We start from the raw sequence: 17,972 nt of genomic DNA, 5'->3' as shown, positions 1-17,972 counted from the left end.
GCTGACAAGCCCAAAAGCTCTGTCCAGCTGCCTGGGAACAAAAGGACGCTCCCAGGGATGAGGCACATTCCCAGCAAACGCTCCCAGCACAGCACAGAGGCAGCCCTGGAGCTCGTGTGTGGGGCTGGCAAGGGCTGCCAGGAGGGCACAGCCCCCAGGTGAAGTGGCAGTGGCAGTGACAGCAGCAAACTGCCACGGCCTGATGGTACAACAGAGACACAAAGGCCAGCAGTGCCCACGGGAGGTGCAGGCTTAATTCTGCTCCCTGTGCTGCCACATCCCAGCAGGGGCAGGGATATAAACTCTTGTGATGAAATGAAATGCAGCATCTGTTACCCTGATTCTGTTTAAACTCAGCGTCTGGGGGCAAACCCCACACCTACAGGTAAACACTGACCTGACCTGGATCAGTCTCACATCCAACACGATCCCAGGTTTCTTGCCCAGGGCTAAGGTAAATCTGGCATAATGTTAATAAATAAACTTCTCTGAGAGCAGTCACCGTCCCAGTCTTTCAGGCTTTGCAAGAATTTGTAATGAACAGACCCAACTCCTCATCCTTAATCTAAATTTCTAACAGGTTTTGTTAGAAAGACACTGGACAGTTAACCACACAACAGAATTAAAAGTCTGCACAAGGAATAACAGAAGATCCTTTTTTTCCCCCTCATCACAGTGGGATCATGCTCTGTAAGCACTGCACAGTGTCTCCTTTCCGTTTTTGGCTGAAAAGCGGGCCAGGAGCAGCAAAAGGCTGCCTTTGCCCACCCGAGGCAGCCCCCCTGTCAGCTCACCTCACCCCTCCAGACAGGCGTTTGTGCTAGACTTTCTCTCTGCGCACGGTAGCAAACACCCACAGGCCCGAGCTGCGCACGGGAAAGGCTGGCCGGGGCAGCCGCTCCTGCAGGGCGGCGGCAGCAGGCACCCATTCTTTACGGGAACAAGTTTAATTAATTCTGAGGCTTCCAACAATTCCATGAACATTTTCCGTGGAGAACTTTTGAAAGAAGCCCCTGATTTGTCTCTCATAAGTGCTTAGGTGCTTTGACAATGTGCTCTTTTTTTCCCCGTGTATTTTAGAGTAAGTTTGAGTTTACAGAAATAAATATGAATACTTATTAAAAACTCTAAAAAGTAGAGACAGAAGAGAAAGGACAGCTTTACTTGGTACTTAATTTTTTTGTTGTTTGATACTTAATTTTTTTGTTTTAGCAATACCACAGCTGATCTCCCAATGTAATGTCCATTAATGCATTTAGTTATATGAGCAAATGCCACAGACATTTACAAGGATTTGACTTACCAAACACTCTCTGCAACCACAAATGCACAACTACAAGCAGTCTGCAGGTCCACTGGAATTGCCAACATAATGCAAGCTGTGAATCATGATCCTTGAGAGTGAGTAGTGGTTAAGAAAAGAGTTCATCAGGTCATAAATATTTTCAGAGACATCTAATTCTGTGTGGAATAAGATGAATTAAATTTTTCAGAGAAGTAGCATTGCAGATGTTAATATCAGCAAATCAGCTATTGAGTGTTCTAAATATTTTGAAAGAAATAAAAAATCTGCCAGTTGCAGCATTTCGTTTCATTTAATTTCATTCCATGAAATTTAATTTAATTTCATCTCATTTTTAGAATCTCATTTCACTCCATAAAATTTCACAGAATTTCATTTCACTAAATTTCATTTCATTAAATTTTAAAATTTAATTTCATTTAATTCTATAGAATTTCTTTTCTTTTCATTTTACTTCATTCCAGAAAGTTTCATTTAATTTAATGAAATTAAATGAAATCACAGATCTACTACTAAAGTGTGATTTTGAAATGCAGTTCAGGGTGTGACAGCAAGATAGCAAGAATAGGGGAACATAAATAATGCTGTGCCCTATAAATAATCGTCTGGAAGCCCAGCTTCCCTACACCCATGGGGAGTGCAGAGCGGGTACCTGCCCTGTCAATATGAATCAAACTAGACACCCCAGGAAACAAACAGGTCTGCCTAGTGGAGACACTGGCTTGTGGTCCAGGAGATGCCAAGCCTGGTCATCATCCCAGGCAGATTTGGTTACAAAGTGGATTTGGATGGGCAGGAATGCACAGCAGGTACAGGGCTAAACCCATGGCTCCTCTTCCCCCTCTTGGGAAATCATGTGGTGTGTCTTCAGGACAATCAGATGGCTCTTGAGGAAAGCAAGGGCTACAAACTACCCAATGTAGTTTGACTTCCAGCCACATTGATAGAAGTGACAGGAAATATAAAACAAATGAGAAGTCTCTGAACTTTCAAGTAAATGTCTGGGATATTCAGTTGATGGGATAAGTTTTTCTTCAGACCTTTCAGTTTTGGTTGAGTCTCTAACTCATTCTTTGGTGGAGGTCTGCCACATTGACCTTTGGCTTCCTGGAGGGTGCTGAAGCCCGGGGGAGAGAGGACTGGTCCCAGCAGACTGTACTGGTGAGCTCTTCACTGGGACCTCCAAGACAAGAAGCAGAAAGATGCACCCCAGTCTTCTGCTGCAGTGCCTGTACAGGCTGAGAGAGTTGGGGATGTTCAACCTGGAGAAGAAAAGGCTGTGGGGAGACCTTAAAACACCTGTCAGTGCCTAAAGGGGCTGCACAAGAACTGGAGAGGGACTTTGGACAAGGGAAGGAGTTGACAGGACAAAGGGGAATGGCTTTACAACAGTAGCTTGAGATGCAATGTTAGGGAGAAATTCTTACCTGTGAGGTTGGTGAGGCCCCGGCACAGGTTGCCCAGAAAAGCTGTGGCTGCCTCTGGATCCCTGGGAGTGTTCCAGACCACACTGGATGGGGCTTGGATCAGCCTGGGATAGTGGAAGGTGTCCCTCTACCTGACAGGGGGATGGAAGAAGATGGTCTTTAAAGTCCTTTTCAACTAAACCATTCTGTGATTCTACGTTAGCCCTTACTCACCGTTTAGCTGAATTTTCACAGCCTTTATTGCATTGTCTCCATGTATTCACTCCTTACATATGGGGTTTTCTTTGTCCTAATGCAGCAACATCACCTTCAATTCCCTTCTTTGATCTTTATGTATTAGAGGTCTTCAACCACCTCCCCTGCCCCACTTCTGAGATGCCTCCTCACAACTGATTTTTCCATGACCATCATGATGAAAGTTCCCTGACTTTTCTCCCCAAGAAGTCATGCCTCCCAAAAAATAAACTGTCCCTTTACTTCTTTTTGGGTCAGGTCCACAGATTCTGCTTTCTCCTAGAGATCAATATCCAGATGTCTGGGTGATTATTGCGGCTTCATGAGTCTGCAGCTGGAGGTCACCTCCTGGCTTGTTCATAAAAAATCATAAAATGTTATCAGTTATATAGTGTCAACAGTGTGATAAGTGCAACATAAGGCAATTTCACTGTGGCAGCCAACTTCCAATCTGTGTTCTTCCTGCTGGTTTTGTATCCAGCTAAATGGAGCACTCTGCAATTGCTCAACTCCTCTGAAGGGAGATTTGAACTTCCTGCAGTCTGTAGGGTCTTGTTGTTGATTTCCAGCCCATCCATGATTTGTCCCTTGTGTCTTGTCTCCCATGGTAATGGGCTGGGAGAACCTTTGCAATTTCATTTTTCCCCCTTCAAGACTTCAGCCTGAATCCTGCTGTCTGCAGTTATCCAACGGTCGGCTTTCCTGGCTCGTAGACGATCCTGCTGCATCTGTGAGGATGTGTTGGGGATGGGAATGAGGGTTGGAAATAGCTTGAGACAGGGAAAGTATTTCTATTTCTGGCCAATCTGTCAAGAAATAAAGCAGCTTCTTGCCGCCAGCACTGTATGGGAATGTGCAAACCCTCTGAGCCCGCCCATGAAGGCATTGGAGTAGCCCTGGAGAGTCAGGGCTCAGAAGAACATTTTGCTCCTGCTGTATCACGGATGTCAGGGCAAATAGAGACTCCAATTAGGCAGAGCCTCAGCTGGCCAATTAGACACTTCCAAGGAGTTTTTCCTAGTGAATAAGTTATTTTCACTGCTGGGAGAGTCTCTTGTGAGAGATAACAGCAGCAGTTTGGTTATTTTAATGGCTGCATTTAGTCTGTGAAAATATTATCAGAAAATGACCTTCAGCATCTACCAGCATGAGATTAAGTCCCTTGCTGCCCAAAAACTGGTTCCCAGAGCCTCTGAGCCATTTAACTCACCGAGAAGGTGTTTCACTCTAAAAGAGCAAACTGGAAACTCTGAAACAACTCACAATGAAATATTATTTAATGCAGAGGTGGCTGTGCATCTCCTCCAGGATGGGCTTACACCAAGAAAGGATGAAACCAAAGAGCAGCTGAAGTCCCCATTTCATGACTTTATAACACTTTCCAGTGCCTAAAGGTGCTTCAAGAGAGCTGGACAGGGGCTTTGGACAAGGACGTGGAGGGACAGGAAAAGGGGAAAGGGCTTCACACCAACAGTAGGTGTAGATTTGATATTAGGAAGAAATTCTTCCCTGTAAGGATGGTGAGGCCCTGACACAGGTTGTCCAGAGCAGCTGTGGCTGAACTTGGATCCCTAGCAGTGTCCAAGACCAGCAAGCTGTTTGGAGCAAGCTGTTCTAGTGGAAGGTGTCCCTGCCCATGGCAGGGGTCAGAACTAGGTGATTTTTAAGGCCCTTTCAACACAAATCATTCTGTGATTCTATAATTCTATTTACTGAGGCAGATCAAAGAGTTGAACTTCCCTGAGACTGAAGATTTAATTAAAGCACAGCTTGAAAAAAAAATCTAAAGGGCTCACAAGTATTCTAAAAGTATCAAACTAGAATATTTTAACATTTTAAGAGTGAGGCCTTTTCATTTTTCATTTTAGAAGGGCTTCTTATTTCAGTCTTTTATGTACTGGAAAAGAAAACAGTCAAAATAGAAACAGAACACTTTGATTGACCAGAAGTTTTGAAGGATTTTCAGTTTTTCTCTCCAGCAGAAGTTGTAGTGTTTTCTCTGACTTAGAACAAGGACCTACTTTGGAATTGTGGCATAGTTTCATGATGAAATGGGTTGTCTCTGTAACGCACTAGTGATTAGAGATTATTTATGTACTGGGTTTGAGTGAAGCATGGTGAGGAACAACATGCAGTCATTTAAGGCCGGAAATAGGGTATTTTATCTCATTGCTCCGTGACCAGTGGCAGGACCTGAGAGAATGGCTGGAGCTGTGTTAGGGCAGGTTTAGGTGGATATCAGGAAAGGCTCTTCTCCCAGAGGGTGGTCAGACAGTGCCCAGGCTCCCCAGGGAATGGTTGTGGTCCCAGGGCTGCCAGAGCTCCAGGAGTGTTTGGGCAATGCGCTCAGGCACGGGGTGGGATTGTTGGGGTGTCCCGTGCAGAGCCAGGAGTTGGACTCAGTGATCCCGATGAATTCCTTCCAGCTCAGACATTCTGTGCTTCTATGATTGATTTTATCTAATCAAGGCAATAATAGGCTGGAACATCTGGCTTCTCATTTCCAGCTTTCAGAAACAATGTGGAGATCTGGGGATAGGATCTGGAGATCAGGGATAGGGCTGCTACAGCTGCTCTGGGCAACCTGTGCCAAGGTCTCACGACCCTCACCCTAATCTCTTCTCAATATTCAATCTAATCTTGCCCTCTCTGACTTTAAACCCAGCTTTAAACTGAAAGTTTCAACTGAGCCCTCTGCTTCAGGCAGAAGCAGTGCAGCCCACAATGTTCCCTAAGAAAATGCTGAAGCAATGGACCTGTACAAGCTTTAAAAAATGTGGTGTCTCAGACTTGGTTCATGGGGCAAAAAATTTCCTCCCCTCTTTGTTTCACTCACCTACTTCTTAGGATCTTGGCCATGATGTGGTCCTCATGTATTTTCTTCCTGTAAGACTGAGCAAAAAACAAAAGCAATTCAACAGCCCTGGTTTTTGTTTTTTTGGTATTTTTGGTGGTTTTTTTTCTTTTGAACAATCTCCATGCTACCTGCATTGCAGTTCTGCAAGTTAATCTCGTGGATGCTTGTGCACACACAGAATCAGTATGATTGCAATCTGCACATGAAAACCAATTCAGTGCAAGACAGGAGGGAGGCTCGCGGGGGAAACACAGCCAGAAATCAATTGACTCAAGTCCGTGTATCAAAAGCACTGGAGAGAATTCCATCAATAAGATATAAACCACAAAACACCTTTACCTCCCTCCCTCCTGAAGCATTTGATAAGTGAATATAAAATAAATGAAGGTCACGAGAAAGGCAGTTGGCACCTCTGTGTTGCTGTTAACGAGGAAAAGAGGAAGAGGAAGCAGCAGTAGGAGAAGAAAACATGGATATCAAAGGAACTTTGGAGAGAATCACAGAATTGTTTAGGTTGGAAAAGCCCTCTGAGATTACCAAGTCCAATTGCTACCCCAGCATTGCCAAGGCCACCACTAACCCACATCTCCAAGTGCCACACCCACACAGCTTTTAAATCTCTCCAGGGATGGGGACTCCACCACTGCCCTAGGCAGCTGTGCCAGGGGTGGGCAGCCTTTCCAGGAAGACATTTTCCCCAATACCCAGCCTGCAACTTCTGGAGCAACTCAAGGCTGTTTCCTGCAGAGTGGATAAAAGAGATAGTGAAGGATTGTGGTTCACGCTTGCAGGGACAAATACCTGTGGATGTGAGCAGGCACCTTCGACACTCCTGCTTCAGCTTTGTGCCTCCTGCTCTCCAGGAAAACGGTCTTTCCAAAATGTGGGGAGCCACAAAGAATCCACAAACCTGGGGGGTGTGAAGTACAGGAGGGCAGGGAAGGAAAAAGCTGAAGGACAGCAAGTGAACATTTTTCCAACCTCTTCTTCTTGATCCCCCAAGAAAGAGAAGCTGGGTTGAAATCTACTTGTAGAATTTGCCTGTGGAGCTGGTTACAGCCAATGTGAATTAAGATTCAGTTACTTTGATGGGCACAGCATTCAGCAGGGACAGCAAAAAGACATGAGAATCTTTAAGCCTCTTGCCTCTTCATCAGCACTACCAGGAGGATTTCAGCCATGGACATGGCTGCTTGGATTAGGTTTAATGTAGAAGAGAGCCCTTGGATAGCACAAACAATATTCACATCAATGAAGACTGGGAAAGGAATGATCTGAGGAGTGACAGGTGGCAAAGAATGAGTGCTGAAAGTTTTGGTTGTGTAAGATGCAAAAGAAATATCAGATAACAGAGAAACAAACAGATAAGAAAGAAATATCAGATAAACAAGGAAGCAAAAAGTTGAGATCTGGGTGCAATATTTGGGTGAAAACCACAACAATCCCCATCTGTCCATCAGACACTTTCTAGGTAAGAAAAAACGGCTGAAATGGAACCTGAACCATGGAATTGCATGTTTTGTCTTCTCTTTTAATACTTATTAATTAAAAAAGGACCAAAAAGCAATAACAAGCTCATTTGTCTTATCCGACAAAATACTTTACCTTCCCAAATCCATGAAAATGAAATTCCTTTTTCTCCTACAGTTCTCTACCAGCTAGTTTGTCTCCTGTGCAAGAGAGGGTTGAGTACAATAACATATAGATGCTTATATCTCTTAAAAGGCAATAAACAGAGAGAAAGCCACCCCACACACTGTCAGCTGCACATGGCTCCTTGGCCACATCCAGGGGCTGCATCCCTGCTGCCATGCTTGGGCCAGAGAAGCAAGGAGGCCATGGGGACCTCATCCTGTCTCCCTGTCCCCTCTCCATCCTGCCCCTCCTTGGGCCAGAAGAGCTTCTGTCTTGTCCAGTAGCCCTGAGATGCTGTAGCATCCTCCTCATGTCCCAGATGGATGGGCATTCAGCTTGCAACCTGCATTAGAGGTTTTCAAAAGAGGAATATCAGGAAATTACCAAAAAAACCCCACCATGAAAATAAGCTAAGAAAAATTGTTTATCCTTCCTATACCAGCACAGTTAATATTAAGGAAATTTATAGATCTGGACAAAAAGAGGGAGGTTTAGACTGAGGAGGAATAATCTCAATTTTAATGAAAAGGCTTCAGAGATGCTGCAGAATCAGACTAGTTAATCAAACTAATTAAATGACTGTGAGATACACTAGTAGCATGGCTCAGTGAAATGAAGAGGAAGAGAAGAGCCTAGAAATTCTCTGTTCTCTTTCTAGAAATATGCTGAATTTTGTTTTCCCTGTAGGTCCAGCCAGGCAGACTTTAGCTGCTTAGAAATCCTTGTTGTTGTACAGACACAGGAGCCTGTCTTTATTTACCCAGGAATTCCTATAATACACAAGCTCTTCAGGCAAACCCTTCTTTAGGATTTAAGTGGTACTTTTAATGGGCATTTGAATGAGAGCTGGCACCATGATTTTGCCTTCTCTTGTGGAAACAAGCAGGGCAGTGTATCAAACTAGTTAATTTTCTTTCACAAAGGGAACACTTACTATTTGCTGTCCCTGTTAATATCTTGGACTTGCTGGTAATGAAATATTTAATGCCAATATTTTATGCCACCTGCCAACTTGCCAAGAACACAGGGGTGTGAATGAGGGTATTAATTACCACAGGAGAAAGGAAAGGCTTGTAGAGGTCAGAGAACAGCCTCTGGTGGAGCCCAGGAGTAGCAACAGCAAAACATTTGTGATGAACATGCTATTTCCATGGAAAACAAGTGATGCAGTGGAACAGGGAACAATTTCATGGCCTGGCTTAAGTGGCAGGTGCTTGCCTTTCTGGGCCAGGAGGATGTGCTGAGAATCACGGAATCTTGGAATGGTTTGGACTGGAAGGGACCTCAAAAACTATCTAATTCCACCTTCTGCCATGGGCAGAGACACCTTCTACTATCCCAGGTTTCTCCAAGCTCCATCCAACCTGGCTTGGAACACTCCCAGGGATGGGGCAGCCAAAGCTTCTGTTGGCAACCTGTGCCAGAGGCTCACCACCCTCACAGCCAGGAATTCCTTCCCAATATCCTATCTAACCCTGCCCTCTGGAAGTGGGAAGCCCTTCCCGCTTGTCCTGCAAGGCAATCAACTCCTTTGTCCAAAGTCCTTCTCCAGCTCCCTTGGAGCCTCTTAAGGCACTGGAGGCTTATCAAAGGTCTCCCCAAAGTTTTCTTTTCTCCAGGCTGAACCACCTGAACTCTCTAGGATGAATGCAGGCAGAATACGACCTGACATCCTGTGGGTCAGGGTGTTGGTAGCAGTCCCATTAAATGGTAGCTGCAGTCCCACTGGAGTGATGGATGTGTTTCTGTTGAAGTAGTGATCCTGTAGAAGGGTCTGGTCCTTCTCTGAAGGTCCAGTGGTGGTTATGGAAGTCTTGTGCTCTGGGAATCCAGTGGGTAGTGCTGCTGATGGTGTTCCAGACCTCAGCTGATATCCAGGTAGGAATGCTTGGTTCCTCTCCCTGGGCAGAGCATCTCACAGTGGGGTGATGTAATTTTGAGTTATGCAGGGAGCCCTGGATGTCCCATTAGCAGAAGATATCCCCAGGAGGGAGCTATAGGGGATGAGCCATGGAGAGGATAAAGAACACTGCCCCTCCTATCTTAACAGCTTGTGAAGATGGTAACAGAATACATACTTTTGGTTACATCTTACATTGTATCCTAAGAGACAAAGGATGTGCAGCTGTCTAGCAAAGGAGAGTCCTGAAATGCTGCATTTTGGGCTTTATTTCAGGGAATCCCTTAAATACATAGCTAATTTTAAGGACATGCTTAACTCCTTCCCCCGAGCAGGTTTTCTTTCCCAAGACAGTGCCAAGGCAAACACTGTCTTTTATTTCCAGGATATTCATCTGGAATTTTTCACAAGTCTTGAACTCAATAACAGAACTTCTAATTTCTTACCAGGAAACAAGTTTCTGTGATTAGTAAAATATGACTCCACCTAGAAGGATGCAAGACATCCTTTGATTGGTGTTCCTTGAGTCATCCTTGAAGAGGAGTGGTGGAAGGTGACAGAATAACTTTATACAGCTGCTGGCAATAAATTATTAAAACCTTTATGAATACAGCATATTATCTGTCTATGTGCCTTCAGGCATTTTCTGTTCCTTTTCTGCTTTTAAAGCAATTAATCTTGCAATTGCTCATCATTTTCAGTCAGTCTTACAACTCTGGAGAATGTGTGAAAATTGGAGAAACTGGAGCAAGCCAGTGGCAGAGGAGCTGAGGATTCATGCTTCCTACCAGAGGGGGCTTGCAGGATGGGACCAGCCTCAGTGGGATGTTTTCTGGGGGATTTTATTGGAAATTGCAAGTTCCCATGCTGGGACTCTCATCCCTTTCTTGGAGAGCTGCTCCTGGCTGTTAGAAAATGCTTTTTCCATGTCAGTCTATTCTTCCTTATATTAATTCCATTACTCTCAGCTCTCTCATTTATGCCACCCCTGAATCAGTTATTTCTTGCTTACAGCCCTAGTCTACTTCCTGAGTGCCAAACAGAAAATTGTGCTGCTTTTTTCTTTCTTGTCAAAGTACTATAAAAATCAAAATTTTCATTTACTTCTAGGCTTGACAGCAATGTTTCACCTAATATGAAACTATTTGGGCCCCTATAAATCACAAAAAGAGTTCAGGTCTTCATAGCCTTCCTACTTTTGTGTCTCCCAATAGGAGACATGGACCAGGATGCTGCCTTAGTGGTCTGTCAGTGAGTCTGGGATCCAGGGTGATCCAGACTCACAGACAGAAGCAGAAATTGGGGGAATGCTCTTCTCCATCTCTCTGCCCATATCAGGGCAATTTTGTATGAGCTATGAAAGAGAAAAAGAGAAGGGTTCTTCATTTTTTTCTCTGTTCTGAGTGAATGTTCTGCACTGTCAGCTCGAGCTGTTTCCAGCGTCACCTTAGTGATTACTTAGGTGCTTCACACTTGGCTGAACAGCTTGATCAGGACACCACAAAGCCCTGAACCATGTCAGGATACCAGCCAGCCTTGTTGCTATGGCAGGGAAGAAGTGGTTCAAGTTTAAGCAGTGATGCATGGATTTTAAGGACTCTCAGATTGTCCCAATGGGTTACAGCTTGGGGTTGAAGGTATCCCGTGGGTCCACATTGGTAGGATGCTGCAGCCACTGACATTTCCAGTAAAACAGGGCTTCACCAGTTCCTCCAGCAATCCCTCTGCCCAGATTCTGCAGGACTTTTGCCTGGTAAAAATAATTTGGCTTGAATTTGTAAATAGTCTGGGATCTTCATTCTCACAAATTTATCCTTGCTGAGAGAGCTTCTCCTGGCTCCAGTACAGCTTGTGGAAGTGGCTCCAGTACAGCTTGGCCGCTCCAAATGTTGTCATGGGGAGTTGCGAAGTCTCCTCTGAGCACTGTGGAAAGGAGAGCCCTGTGGCTCAGATGGGACTTCTCACCATGGGGAGGTTGGAGCCAAATCACTTTGAGTGCTGAAGATCTGCTCAGCTGGAATGTGCTACAGACCCAACCTGATGGGTGATATACAGGAGGACGATGTGGAGCTGCTGAGACGGCCACTGGCCCCTAGGCTGTGCCAGCTCTGGGGTGGCAGCAGGGCCAGGGCAGTGCCTGTCCCTGTTCTGGCACTGCTGGGGCACCTCCAGTGCTGGGGGCAGCTCTGGAGAGCCCTGGAGGGGCTGGAGCGTGGCCAGGGCAGGAATGGAGCTGGGAATGGGGCTGCAGAATTCCTGAGGGAGCTGGGAAGGGGCTGCAGAATCCCTGAGGGAGCTGGGAAGGGCTGAAGAATTCCTGAGGGGGCTGGGAAGGGGCTGCAGAATCCCTGAGGGGGCTGGGAAGGGGCTGCAGAATCCCTGAGGGAGCTGGGAAGGGGCTGCAGAATCCCTGAGGGAGCTGGGAAGGGGCTGCAGAATCCCTGAGGGAGCTGGGAAGGGGCTCAGCCTGGAGCAAAGGAGGCTCAGGGGGCCCTTGTGGCTCTGCACAGCTCCTGCCAGGAGGGGACAGCCGGGGGTCGGGCTGTGCTCCAGGGAACAGGGACAGGAGCAGAGGGAACGGCCTCGGGGGAGCCTCAGGGTGGGCACTGGGGAAATTAGGGAAAGGGTTGTCCAGCCCTGGCACAGCTGCCCAGGGCAGTGGTCCTCATCCCTGGGGGGATTTCAAAGCCCTGGGGATGTGGCACTTGGGGACGTGGGGCAGTGGTGGTCCTGGCAGTGCTGGGGTTGCAGTTGGACTCAATGGTCTTGCAGTGGTTTTCTGACCTAAATGAGTCTAAATGTTGTTCTGGGGTTTGTGACAGGAGCACATCCTGGGGAAATGCCTGGCATTTGGGATGTGATTTCACAGCTCTTTCAGAAAAGGACTCGCTGCATGGAGCAGCAAGTCTCTGGAAGGGAGCAGAGGTGGTGTTGGTAGCAGTGCCTGCACAGCAGCAGGGTGGTGGCAGCAGGGTTTGCAGAGCAGCCAGGAGATGGAGCCCACGTACAAGACACCACAGATTCTAACCTCCTGCCACTATCCCAGTGTGCTCCAAGCCCCATCCAACTTGGCCTTGAACACTGCCAGGGATGGGACAGTCACAGCTTCTCTTGGCAACCTGTGCCAGGACCTCCCCACCTTCACAAAGAACAATTCCTTCCCAAGATCCCATCCATCCCTGCCCTCTGGCAGTGGGAAGACATTCCCTGTGTCCTGTCCCTCCATCCCTTGTCCCCAGTCCCTCTCCAACTTTCTTGTAAGCACCCTCTTAGGCATGCAGCCTGATCTCACCTCCGCCAGTCCATGTTGAATGCAGACTTTCAGCCCGGTGTGGGGGTGTTCTGGTGAGGGGCAGCTCTGGGCATCCCCACGTTCTCAAGGGCAAAGAGCCCTGATGGCCCTTTCTTGTTGGTCTCAACACCTCTGACTGTCACATGCATCCAATGACCCAAATGCAGCCCCCTTGCACAGAGGGCACACGCTGGGCTGTGGGTGGGCTCAGCTCACCTCTGGCCTGAGTAAAGGGACACATGTGCAGCTCTTGTGACCACACAGAGTGTCCTCTGCTGTGTGATCACATCCCCCACTTGTGACAAGAGAGCTGGCTTTGGGGCAGACCTTGTCACAAAACCAGTGGAAAAAGGAGGAAGAGCACCATTCTCCAGAGTCTACATGTGGTTTGTGGCCTCAGCCTGCAAAGTTTATGGTCCAGCACGGCTGGAATATTCCTTGCTACTGTCACCTCCATAAAATACACCCAGGGTTGCATTTGCCTGATTCTTCTCTGCCTCTGCTCTGTTTGCAGAAGCACAATCCTGGCTGGGGGTCTCATACAAACCAATTTCCTCCTCCTCCTGAAAGGCTGGTTTGCTCACACCACAGACAAGGTAATGTGTCCTTCTGCTGTGACAAGCACACAGGAGGAATTTGGGAGCTTCCATATCATTACCTCCTGGCTCAACAAGACACCCCAAGATATGGAAACAGAAAATCATCCCTGACTTTTAGATCACCCTTGCTGAGGAAAGCTGTAGGTACCTCTTCCCATGGCTGGGTACTCAGCTGCCTTGTCTCAGCATCTCAAGGCAGGTGGTCCTTGGCCCACAGAACCAACAAAAGGGAGACCCCCCCTACAAGTGTGAGGCCATGCTTATAAGCTCGAGATAAAGTCATCTTTGTTTTATCATCCATAACACACTCATGCCTCCCTCCTAAGAGTGCTTTTTCTTGGCTCTTTGGTCTTCCTCATGATGCCAAGTGACCAAAGCAAGGAAAATCCTTTCCAGAACCAAGGAGCCTGTCTTGGGCTTGTGGTCTGATCACTAATATCCCATTAAGCAAAAAGGACTGGATTTCAGCAGTTGTTATTTTATATTTTCGCAAGAAAACAGGATTTTCTTAGTCTGAGACATCTGCCCAGTGCTATCAGATGCTCTGCAGTAGAGCAGCAGGACCAAGATCCAAACTCCTCAACCCCCATTCCAGCCATAACTATGTTGGGCATTAGTGAAGTTTTTCAAGTCAGATCATCCACATCTCTTGCTCAGCTTCCCGAAGAGCTTCTCTATTCACTGTGAGGATGCTCCGTGCAGGAAGCTGGGAGAGCAATGGGCCTATCCCCAGCACCATGAAAGCCTGGTACACCAGCTCCAGTACAAAACATCTCCTAGAGATTCGTGCTTCCCACAGCTCCCTCTGGGAAGGATGGCCCCGGCACATCCCACCCGCCTGTGGGGCCCCCTGCTCATAATGCCCCTTTATAAGGCTTCACAAAGGCCTTCTTGGTTCATCTCCAGGCTGCTCCGAAAGGTTGCCAAGGGTGTCTTTGCAAACAATAAGGGGCCTGTGTTTGTAAGGCGGCTGCAGTCACAAATGCCTTTTTTTGTGACCTGCAAATGAAAATAGCTCCTTTTTTCCCAGCAGATCTTCTGCTGTGTCTTCAAGTCACCTCTGAGGGCTGGAGTAGTGTGGCAGCCATGGGGCTGCTGGGGGGAGCAAGCTGTCTCCCTTTGCTGACATCCTTCCAGCTGAGTCATGTCATGAGCTTTTTCTTGCTTGTGCAGTCCAAGAGGCTCAGAGAGCACTTGGCATCATATGGAAATGGTCTTCATGATGTAATTTTGTCAAGTAATTCATCAAGCTGGATGGAAATCCTGCTGGACTCCTTGGGAACTGGGTCTTTCCTAACCATGCCACCAAACCAGGCTCTTAGTGCCAGGAGACATCCCAGTGAAAGGATCTCAGAGGGTGCTTGAATACATCTCCCGGCTGAGGCCAGAGCTGCACAGGCACGTGGCACACTGCATTTCTGCTCTGAAAATCATTAACTCACTGAGCTGTGGAAAAGAAGTGCCACCAAAAGAATTTGGGGTGTCCAAGGTTCTGCAGTACTGGGAGGTGTCAAAAGGACCTTGCAAGGAGTAGATTTACTGTGCAAATGAATTTTAGTTATATAAAATAAATGAAATATTACAATGAAGTTCTTTCCTGTGAGGGTGGTGAGGCCCTGGCACAGGGTGCCCAGAGAAGCTGTGGCTGTTCCATCCCTGGAATTGTCCAAGGCCAGGTGGGACAGGGCTTGGAGCACCCTGGGCTGGTGGGAGGTGTCCCTGCCCATGGCAGGGGAATTGAAACTGGATAACTTTTAAATTCCCTTCCAAAACAAACCATTCTGTGATTCTATGATTTACTGGGCTCAGCCTCCCAGAAGCTAGAAGAAAAAAGCTCTTATGAAAGTCACATTTCTCCTTCCAACTTAAGCAGTTGTATGTCTGGCAATTTTGGAAAGCTCAGCATTATTTAATTTTTTAAGCCCAAAACCACTTTTGGGGTGGCATAGGAGGGGTTGTTGAACTAGACTTAAAAACCCTCATATCACAGTCAGGCCAGCTTAGTAGCACAGAGAGCCAGGGCAGAGCCTGCCCAGCCTCAGATTCTTCTCTAAACCTGGCCTGCTCAGAGACTTCCTTCCATCCCAAATCAATGCCCTATATTGAAGGTGGTTGTTGAAAAATATTAAAAACCTTTACAAAGGCAGGTAGCTGAGAACAGAGCTCAAAGCACCCAGGCATGTGTCCCTTGGAAGCAAAGGTCTACGTGTGTCCACCAAAGTAGTGATACAAGTGGTCTGGGTCAGGAGCAGGCAGAAAATGGAAGGACATATGGCTCCATCGAGAAGCTGAAGGACATGGGAACAGTTTGTGGGACTCAGCTTGGTGTCAAGGCTAAGATAATGCCTGATGAGTGCAACCCATCTCAGGCATCCTCAGGATGGAGGGAGCAGAACACAGAGCAGGCTAGACAGAGAGTAAGCAGCTCATGCACACAAAGCATGCTGTGGCTTCCCAAACTTCCAGGAGTCCAAATAAACCCCACAGCCTGGGGTGTGGCAACAGAGTGGGCCACATTCCTAATGGGCCTAAATACTAAAAAAAAAAAAAAAAAAAAAAAAAGAAAAGAGTTGCAAGATGGTTGCTATAGAACAAAGCCCCATCAATGGTTGTACAGATGGATAGTTCTTCAGGACTAACCTGGTCCTGTATTGTGCTCCTTCCCAGGATCCAGCTGAACTCTTCTCTTTTCCCCAGGCATTCCTACATGGTCAGTGCAACAATTCCATATTTTCAGCTCTCCAGATTGCAGGTGGGCTTAGGAAGCTAGGAATATTTAAGAGAACTTGTCAAGAACTGGTTATATACAAATAAATTTTAAAGTGGTCTTGTAAAGCCTTCTACTATCTCAGCAGTGGGAGGATGACAGAGAGAACAGACAGAGGAGAGACAAGACTTCCTACATATTCACAGTGAAGGGATGAGGTGCAATTTGCAGCCTCAAAAAAAGAAATCCAACAGGATATAAGGAAGGAAAAGTGCACCGTGAGGGTAATGAAACAGAGGAAGAGGAACAGATATTTTAGGAATCTGTGTAATGAGGTGAAATCACTGATCAGTGGTTTCAAGGCAGGTGTAAGAAGGCTTGACCAACCCTCATCAACACCCTGTCTTGAATTGTTATTTGTACTGCATAGGTAGAAGTGTTGGGTTAATGGTTGGACTCAATGATCTTAGTCCTCTTTTCCAACCTATGATTCTGAACCTGACCATATTATAACATATCTGATCACCAAACCAGCAGAAAAAAGCCTGACCAAGAAGCTTTGCAGGTCCTTGAAGCCACCTACAGCTGGAGCAACACTTAATGTTCATTTGCTAAATTAACAACATCTCTAGATAATTTCCTCCCTGGTTGCTAAGGACCTTCCCATCAGAGCCTCTCCTCCATGCTGCCTTTGCCCATGGTCCATCAGAGGCCATTCCAGAGGACATGACCTCAACCTCTGGTGTGTGGGGAAATGTGGAGACAACAGTCCCCCAGCCCTGACAGATGAATCATGCTGCAGCCAGAATGGTTTTCCTGGGAAAAGAGAAGAGTTTCACCCTTGTGCTTTGATCACCCTTGTGCTTTGAGGGAACAGTATTGAGGCTGCTCAGACATGGAAAAGGCATCACCTGGAGCTACAAAATGTCCAGCTATCTGGATCAACTTTCTGCCAGCACATGAACTCATGTGCTGGATTTATGATCAATGAAGGAAACCAAAACTAGGTTTACCTGCTAAAGCCTGGGAGAGTGGAGAACTCCACTCTGAAGGCAGAGAGATATAAAATTCATGAGAAAATATTGCTGCACACTCCTCTGACCAACACTTCCCAACCTAGTATGTGTTTTCCCTGTCTTGCTCCCTGAAGAGCAACATCATCTATTAATGATTCTAAATGGCCAAACACATGCTTGTCTCCTAGTGAACGACAAACAAAACCAGATGACCCATGAATGAAAAATAAGGTGGTGACATGCTCTGAGCAACACTGTTCGATGATAAAGAGACACTGTCATGGCAGGATAGATTGTCCTACTAGTCCCAGGAGTGACGGACTTGGCTTGCAGACTCAGCTCTTGAGCAACCCTGATATGGGCTTAAATAAATCACTGCAAAAAATCATCAGGGCTGAGAACAGACCAGAATCCACAAGGGCTGTGCAGTGACTGAGCATTGTTCCCACCATGTGTTCATCAGCTTGCTGTGATGAGTTTAGTGGCCTCCCTAGGCTAGACAAGCTACTTCAGGAAAGCTGTTGGGAGTAATTGCCTCTTTCCCTGGTAATATCAGGAGGATTTGGTCATGGAGACCAAACCCCTCCTTCTCTATAAAGTGCATATAGGAAGGCTGGGTGTGAGATGAACTGCTTGGACAGAGAATTGTTCTGCTGGCAAGTCCTCCAGGGTTTAATTTATATATACTATAAACTCATTTACATTGGGAATATGCCCTCCTGACTTACAGCAAGGGGTGACCAGGTTTTGGCATGGAGAAAAGCACTGAGGCACAGCAGCCCCTGGCTCACTGAGCTCAGATGTGCCATCAGTCTGTAACCATCTCCCTTGGGGTGATCTGGCACAGAGAACTCAAAGAGAAATTGGAAAAATTTGTCTTCACATTGTGCTGAATCCATAATTTTACTCTATTACTTTGTTAGCTGTAGTACCAGGATTGTGGAAGAAAAAGGAGAATCAGTGGATTTACATTCCAGCCCTACTTATAGGACTTTCTTTTCT

The 17,972-nt window shown here is 46.5% G+C and overlaps 2 long non-coding RNA genes across 6 annotated transcripts in view; one reads left to right on the top strand and one right to left on the bottom strand.

Moving 5' to 3' along the window:
* Nucleotides 1-1,142: 1,142 nt before the first annotated feature.
* LOC135299786 (uncharacterized) overlaps nucleotides 1,143-17,972 on the bottom strand; it is a 36,186-nt gene continuing 19,356 nt past the window's right edge. The window contains exons 3-7 of one of the 5 annotated variants that reach the window (XR_010361680.1): nucleotides 15,888-16,013; nucleotides 5,801-5,856; nucleotides 2,944-3,692; nucleotides 2,731-2,861; nucleotides 1,143-2,565 (exon numbers count right to left, since the gene is read on the bottom strand). This is a non-coding gene — a long non-coding RNA (uncharacterized LOC135299786). Of the gene's footprint in view, nucleotides 2,566-2,730; nucleotides 3,693-5,800; nucleotides 5,857-15,887; nucleotides 16,014-17,972 lie in introns of all 5 variants that reach the window. The other 4 variants (XR_010361679.1, XR_010361682.1, XR_010361683.1 and 1 more) reach the window with 4 other exon arrangements.
* LOC135299787 (uncharacterized) lies at nucleotides 12,978-17,341 on the top strand. The gene is made up of 4 exons (XR_010361685.1): nucleotides 12,978-13,063; nucleotides 13,163-13,244; nucleotides 15,915-15,999; nucleotides 17,159-17,341. It is a non-coding gene; the product is annotated as an uncharacterized LOC135299787 (long non-coding RNA).

The sequence above is a fragment of the Passer domesticus genome, chromosome 4 (assembly GCF_036417665.1).
Source record: "Passer domesticus isolate bPasDom1 chromosome 4, bPasDom1.hap1, whole genome shotgun sequence".
Taxonomy (NCBI): domain Eukaryota; kingdom Metazoa; phylum Chordata; class Aves; order Passeriformes; family Passeridae; genus Passer; species Passer domesticus.
Note: the sequence above shows the minus strand (reverse complement) of the source record. Positions and strands in the feature narration are given on the sequence as shown.